This window comes from Culex quinquefasciatus, chromosome 3 (genome assembly GCF_015732765.1).
Source record: "Culex quinquefasciatus strain JHB chromosome 3, VPISU_Cqui_1.0_pri_paternal, whole genome shotgun sequence".
NCBI lineage: Eukaryota > Metazoa > Arthropoda > Insecta > Diptera > Culicidae > Culex > Culex quinquefasciatus.
This window is the reverse complement of record NC_051863.1, coordinates 137,286,791-137,295,085: the sequence shown is the minus strand read 5'-3', so window position 1 is coordinate 137,295,085 and position 8,295 is coordinate 137,286,791. Positions and strand designations below refer to the sequence as shown.

Genomic DNA, 8,295 nt, shown 5'->3' with positions numbered 1-8,295 from the left:
TCTTTTCAAAAAAGTAAACTTTTTTTTCATTATATGGTCATCATAACAAATATTACGCTTAAAATGGTTCATATCGAATTGAATCACGAAAAAAACAAGAGCTCTTGAATTAAAAAAGGCAAAAGATGATATTTAAAAAAAAAATTGTCACTTTAAATAAAAATACAAAAACTATTATTTGAAAATCTATTGTTTTCCAGATTTTAAATCATGCTAATATTTTTTTGTTTTTATTACCATTAGTTTATTTTAAACAAAAATTAAGATTGTTTTTCGCACTATCATTCAATAATAACTTTTTACACTCAAAAAATCAAAAGAACGAAAAACATTTAATAAAACAAATTAGTTCTTTTTGATTGCCAATTTGATATAGCTTTTCAAAAATATTTTCAATATTGTGATGCCTCTGTGTTCTCCTATGCTAACTAGATAGGAAAACCAGAAAACTTAGTACAAGAGAGCACAGAGTCATCGATTTTTTTTTGTCCTGCATTTCAATGTTCTAAACACAAAACAATACATTAATTCTTTGTCAGATTTTGCAACATGGCTCAAAAGATGAATTAATTAGTCCCCCTAAACATATTAAAAAAATCGAAAATTAATCATTATTTTTGAAATTTGGGTCATTCCATCTGAAGCGGAACAGCATTTGAAAATTACCATCTCCGATTCTGCTCAAATTTGGCAGAGCTGTTCAGACTATCAAAACATGCAAAAATCCCGAATTTCATCCAACCACCTCCATTTTTGTACCCTCCCACAAAATCGACTTTTTGGCGATTTTTGAGCGAAACCCCTATTTTCAAACGACGATAACTTAGGAACCACAAATCTTAGAGGGTCGGTCTTAGACTCAATTTTGAAGGAAATTGGACGTAGAATCCATTTCTGTGATCAAATTTTAGATTAAAATATGTTTTCTACCTGTATTGCGCAATTGAAAACTTTAAATGGCCGTATCTCAAAACGGCCCTGTTTATTTTTCAAATTTGACATCACCATCGTATTCCCCGTCCGATGCTCGATTTTTTTGGGAGAGTACAAAAATGGAGTGGGTGGTCCGATTTTGATGAAATTCGGGATTTTTGCATGTTTTGATAGTCTCAACAGCTCTGCCAAATTTGAGCAGAATCGGAGATGGTAATTTTCAAATTTGCATTTTTTCTTGCACACTTCAGGTGGAATGACCCATTTAACTTTTAGTCGTAAAAAGTTAAATTAAAAAATTTGAATATTTTTCAAATATTCATTACATTGAAAATTAAAAATATATTTTTTACTGCGAAAAACTACAGAACTGTTATTCGTTGATCCTATTTTTCTTAGATTTATGAATTTGCGCATTCAGCAATCATGCGTTTTAAGGCGAATTAATTCTTTACTCAAATTATAAAAAATAAGAAAAAAATAAAAAGTAATGTTTTACAAGATTATTTTTATGTTTGCGAGTGGATTTTGTTTAAGACTTTGTTAAAACTGTTCATAATAACATTTTCAGATTGATTTTTCACGATTGAATGTTTGGCGAGATCCCGAGATCTACACGTTTTAACAAAAAGTTATATAAATGTATGTAAGACAACAACCTCCCGCAGTTTGATCAAATAATGTTTTGTACGTCAAATACACACAAAAATCATTCATCAATCAAAACAATATGTCATAATATCTCGCTCTCGCTAATTTTTTATTCTTCTGTCCAGCATAATTCTTAAATTATCAAGCCGCTACACACGACAAACAACAGCTTTAAGTAGCTTTATTGTTCTCCACAGCCGCTGATTACTTCCTGACTCATGGCCATTCGCGATGTCCAATATTCTAGCAACACGCTTAAACCAGTATTATAGCTGGAATGCCAGCAGTATAGTGTCAACTCAAAGAGTTGATGTGCAGATTTATGCGAATGTGATGTTAACGTCTGAAAGGTGAAATAATTTACATAAACACAACAGATTTTTAAAATAAAGATATCGCCTGCATCAGAGTGGGCACTATCCAGAACAAAAATCATCCAAATTTTATTTTAATTTTGAATTTGCTCTATTTAATGTTGAATGTTCGTTTGTCGATTCCCATCTGCTCCCAACGAGAAAGTTAAGAACACAGAAATTTGAAATGATGAATATGAACGAAAAATCAAAATCGCTCGAGGCGGGGTTCGATCCTCCGTCCTTTGGATTGGTAAGCAAAAATGCTAACCACTAGGCCATGACGACTTGGTGAGCGTGGACTGGAATTAGGAATACTGTTACAGAGAGCGAGTTGTGGCGCTATAACCACGGCAAATAGTGTCCAGGGCATTCGTGGAAATACAATGTCCCATCCCAGAGAGTCCCGGAGTACCAAACCTTCTTAGCATGGTGCTCCCAACGAATACAACCAAATCTCGGAGCGTATGGTGGTGTGTCCCCACGCTTCTTCCTCCCCTGTCGATTCAGAATTGTGTTGTTGTTCGAACACTCAGTGCTCAAACTCAACCCAATTACGAGTCATCTCTGCGATACGGCTTTACGCAGTAGGCCTGGCCGCTTTAACGCTTGTGATGTTTCAATGCATTTTCGATGCAATGGCGCACTACAAATGTTAATAAATGACAAGAAGAGTGCTAGGCGTCATCTAACCTAAGGCACTCTCCAGGATCCCTTCGAAAGATTGGCTGCGCTAGGGTCTGATTAGATTAGATTAGATTTAATGTTGAATGTTCGTTTGATAACTATAGTTGAATGTTTACGAGTGCCCACCCACGCATTCATCCAAAAAATACTTAAAAATAGGTTAAAGCTCTCACGATTTCGGTTTCTCCCATTCCATTCAACATGCACGTTTACACCAACCCCACCCCTTAATTCGCATTGTTTGCAATAACTTTGTAATAGATGTAAACAAACACTAACCAGCGCGCCAACGCGCATGAAGCGGCGTTTTCACGGTTTGGTTTGTTTCAGTTTAAGCCTCAACCGCGGTACTCGACGCATCGATACACCTTCCACCCCCCCCCCCCCCCACACCTGCGAAACCACGTGCGCTTCGACACAGGGGAGTGTGCGTGCGAGAGTCAAGCTTTCAGCGTCGATAGCTGGCAAAAGTGAGCGCCGCCGGTCGAGCAGGAAATCCCCCAAAAGCTGTTCCCAGGGGGGTCGATGGTATGCGCTGTTGGCGAATGTGGCATTTTAACGTTTTGATAACGGTGAATTTGACAGATTGCAGTCAGTGCGCTTGTTTTACGCTTGTGTCTAGAAAAAATCACAATTTCAGTCGTATTTATTGCAATCTTTTCAAAGAAACTTTTACATTGACACACAGAGAAAAGAATAATTCCCGTAATCGTGAATTGTGTTCATGAATTTGCGAACTACGAAGGAATTTATTCATGAGTATGGTGCATTTGCACTATAAACATGAATATATTCCTTCGTGGTTTTTTCCGTGCATGGAACATTTTTGCGGACGACATTTTGCTCTACAAGAATTGATATCAATGCATTGTCTAGGTTTGTGGCGGAAGTGAGTGTCTTGTTGACGTTTTAATAGAAATGTCATTAGAATCGTTACCGCAACCTTGTGGTTACGATTTCAAAAACAGTGTTGCTGTTTTCAAAGAGTTAGTATCGATGTCAATGTTTACATCTCCGGCGAATATGTCGTCTCTGAAGGTTTCTGGTTTGTCAAATGTGGCGATTGTGACAAGAGACCATGCGAATGTGTTGGCCAATTGGTCGTGTTGTTATTTGCTGTTCGATGTGGAGACACACAAACATCCGCGCGCCAGCAGAGGAGGTGTGGATGTTCGTGGATTGAACTGGTACGCTTCAGCTACAGAGCGGTGAAGCAACAGGCTGTTCAGGTCGATCCGTTCAGTTGTCTCTGGTGGTTCGGCGCGAACGCTCGCTTCTTCTGCAATTGTCTCCGGTTGAGGGATTCGCACTTCAAGGCGGATTTTCGGAATCCCTAAGTGTTTGGTCCAGCACTGAATGTATCAGAGTTATCTTCAAAGAAAGACGGACGATTGTTTATTCTAATACAAGTTTGTGTTACAAAAAGAATCTCATCTTGCCGTGAACGAGTGTGATACAGCAGCTTGGCCAATCCGATACCGGCGCGATTCCGTAACGAATCCTAAAAATAAGCCGGGAAAGTACTCAATTTAGTGAATAAACAGTGAAACCCAAGCAAACCACCAATCAGCCGATATTGACTCGAGCTGATATTTATCGGCCGTGAGTCACATCACAGCGTGAAACCAGTTTGAAGACGAGTTTGAAGTACCTTTGGTGACGGAAGAAGATCCACGTCGTGACCGGTTCACTTGTCAGGTCCCCGCGTGGCGTGATAATTACTTCTCCAGGTGCCCCCTCAAGCGCGGCGGAAAGTTTTCCAAACAGTGTTTGTATATTTACCCGCCGATACCATTTCCGGTTTCCTGATCGGCGTCATTAGACGGACGCCCCAACGACGTTGCAGCTAGAGCGGGAAGATCCCACGGGGTGTCCGAGCTCTGTTGTGCTTTCCAGAACAGCAACAAACCCCAGGTAATTAGGGAAGGTAATCGACGAGAGATTGAATCCGGCCGGTAACGTTGGTGCAGTGTCGGAGTGCGATTTGATCAGGGGAGAAGGTGTAATTTGAAGGGGTTTGAAGTGAGACAATGTGAAAATTGTGTGGAACTTATTTGAAAAACTTGTCAAAGCTTATTTGGCTTTCAATGTAATAGTTTTCGCCCTAACTTAAATTTCGGTATAATAGGCTAAAAAATGGGCCAAACAGTTGATATGGCCCTGATAAATATTTTAAATCATTTGTTTGGGGTTTTTTTTAGCGCAAATTATGAAGCTAACTAACTACCCACTCGAACCTAAGTCTTACTTTGACGTTTAGCATTGATCCAACAAAATTCTTGAATTTCAAATCAACAAAACGTGTTGTTGATCCAATTATGTTTTATTTTTCTGCTTGGGACTATGGTAAAAGATCATGTTATTCTTTAATTGAACTAAAATTTGAAAATTGTATAAAAAAAAACTTCATTAATTTCATAAGTTATGCGTTGAGATGTAGAACCTTTTCCAGTTCTAAAGAAGTTGTCTGGTCCTCAAATGAGACCGAATCATGTTTTGCTCTGATTCGAATGAATAACAGAGGTTCACATTACTGTCAAATATATGTAGTTCATTGATCAACCTTATATGGTTTTTACCAAAGAAACAACAGAATTAAAAAGAAATTCAAGAAATATGTTTGATTCTACTTATGAAGCTTTTGATTAATTTTGAAATTTTAGTTTCAAGTGATGTTCTTTTTAATTCTAGTTAAAATTTAAAGAATAACTTTTACTAACATTAATTAATTTCCTGGTATCTTTTATTTTTTTTTTTTACTTTTTGATGTAAATGTTCGATGTGAGGCCGGAAACACTCAAGCACAAGTACATAGTTGCTGACGTCAAGGTCAGCTGATTTAATGTGTACCAATTCAGTCCAAAAAGGTCATGCACTTGTCGTTTAAAAGGCTGAAAACAACAAAAAAAAAAATGTGCATTCATTTACTGGTTGTTCAAATGTAGTGTGTATTAATGGTAATGGTTGGAATTTCCGCGGAGAAATATTGTGCCATGAGTTGATTTTATTGCATTTAGTTTTTATCATGAATAGAATACTTAAGAGCGAGTTCGTAACACCAATGTTGACGAACTTAAAAACATTTGTTGTTTTCGTAAGTGATGACATTTTGCTCCAAATTGGAAACAAAATTGTCGATTTTTAAACAACTTTGAAATCTTGGTTAACGCTTAGTTGCAATAAAAAGCAGAAAAAACAGTTTGGTAATTCACAGAAAAAAAAGTTTAATTTTGGAAGGTTGAAAATTTGGTAATTGTTGAATATTACCTCTTATTTGAGTAATTTTACCTAAAAAATGTGAACCTGATGAAAATTCACCTAAAACTGATGAAAATTCACCAGTTCCTGATGCAATATTTCACATTTATTTTGACACTAAATCTGCCACCATTCCCCTATGAATATTACCTTCATATTTTCTCTGTGTTCGGAGTTTTACTTTTTAATTTTATTTGGTTCAATTTGAAATATTTGTTTTTTTTTTATATTTTTCAAAACAGCAAAAAATCTGATAAATTTATCGGGTTATCTGGAGGCTTGACTTGCAATATTATTAAGAGGAAAGTTGAGGATATTGTTGGTATATATTGTATCAGCAATGGACATTTTTTTCATTGATAATAATGAAACTGAGTTGTAGGTTCTTACGAAGGTGCTATGAAGATGACTCAAATAATTTATATATATTTTATCATTTTGGCATTAGTTAAAAACCCATGTAAAGTTTTTTCTTATATGGAAAGTGATCTCTTTAGGGACCATTCACAAACCACGTGGACACTTTTTCGGAAATCTCAACCCCCAACGTGGACAATTTCCATAGAAATAAAATCTTTTTGTATGGAGCGTGGACAATGGCCACCCCCTAAGGTGTCCACGTGGTTTATGGATGGTCCCTTACTAATAATCACATAATCACACTCGACTAATCAATATCACATCAGCTAACCTTTTACAAATGTTGACCATTGTTATACAATACATGCCGGACATATTTTGAATGTCTGATGAAAACATTTTTTTTTTAATTTTTGCTGGTTAATTTCTTTGGTTGTTTTGTAATCGAATCGAAAATTTGCAGAAGAACAATTCTAGAGTTTTTTTAATAGGTCCTAAAACATATGAAACACAAAAGCTTATAGGACCTTTTTTTTAAAAAAAATACTCTAGAATTCAATCGGCAATTTCTCACACAAAAATAAAACAATCAGACAATGAATTGATATTATATTTTGGATGACATCTTTTTAGAATCTTTGAAATTTGTACATCATTAAATACCGAGCAACGTGAAATGCTTGTGATTTTTTTATCCCTTTAAATTATTCGATATTTGCTAAAATCGTTGGTTATTTGAAGCTTAAGGTTACAAATTATTGTTAAAAGTATTTTTATGTTAATAAAATCGTATTACAAACTGGCAAAGTAATATTTTTTTAATTGTTACAGTATACAACCACTGTGAATTTTTAAAAATTTAATATTCTTTAGGATGGTACAAATATTCTTTGTCACCCCCCTTAAAAATTAGCCCGAAAAATTAGAGGGCAAAAAAAACATTTTTTTCAAAAATGCATTTAAAATGCATTCCCCTTGATTTTAAAATAATTTTTAGCATGTTTGGGTTTTTTTTAATCTTTTTTTTTATGTTCGGTGTACAGTACTGCAACATTCCTTCGATAAAATTTTTATTTTCGTCAAATCTTACATTTGTTTAAAACTAATGATTGCAAAACAACTGAATTTGTGTCAAATTTATTCTGCAACTTTATTTTTTTATTTATATCTTAAGATTTTGGCTTGATATTTAAATCTCTCCCCCCCCTAAGAGCCAGAGCCGAAACACAAAAACTTCGAAAAATATTTGCATCGGCCTTATGATTGTTAAATAAATATGTTTTTACCTTTCTTGCTAAATAAACGTATAAGGTTTGTTTTTTGTTAGTACCTCATTCATAATCTTCGTAAAGAATCAATGCTTGAGAAAATTGAATTGTATTTTTTATAGGAATTATTGAATTAAATAATTTGAGACTATAGTTGCTTCAGAAAGTAAACTTAAATTGTGAATTTATTTTTAGGTAGCAATTACATGCAAATATGTCAAAAGTTTACTAAGCTTTAAATTAATTGTTCCTAATAAAATTTTAAACTGATGTACACTCAAAAGTCGTATTCTGTTATTTAATATGCAAACAACAATTCATTCATAATACACAACGATATCAAATAAATATTGAGTTTGCTGATCTCATTCATGCAGTTTAAATTATAAGTTTAAAATATGCAAGCAAAGTCATTTACTACAACACTTAACTCAACTGCAATTATGGAGAAGATTAATGCAACTAGACGTTGTAGACTAGTGGTATATAATAAGACGGCTAGTGTAAATTGAAATAAATAAATCTGCTTCTGAAAAATGTCCAAATGATCGTGCTAGCTTGTCGCACCCGCCTTTTAGTGTTTCGAGAAAAACGCGTATTAATGTTTGACCTTGAATCTAGAAAATCATAAATAAACATAACCAAGAGCATGTATTTTTTTAAATTTGGTTGAATTTTGTTGCCGAAGTCCCGAGTATCAGTTATAAAATGTAAACATTGAGAGTGCATGCACTTGTGACACTGCATCTGATAAAATCTTTTTAAAAAATACGTACCTTGAATGC

The 8,295-nt window shown here is 34.9% G+C and overlaps 1 protein-coding gene across 4 annotated transcripts in view; it reads left to right on the top strand.

Annotated features, from left to right (window-relative positions):
- Window positions 1-3,843: 3,843 nt before the first annotated feature.
- The window catches only part of LOC6047258 (G-protein coupled receptor Mth2), a 41,414-nt gene continuing 36,962 nt past the window's right edge, over window positions 3,844-8,295 (top strand). For 2 of the 4 annotated variants that reach the window (XR_005278470.1, XM_038262940.1), the window contains exon 1: window positions 3,846-4,538. The gene's annotated coding sequence lies outside the window, so the exon portion shown is untranslated. Of the gene's footprint in view, window positions 4,539-8,295 lie in introns of all 4 variants that reach the window. The other 2 variants (XR_005278469.1, XM_038262941.1) reach the window with 2 other exon arrangements.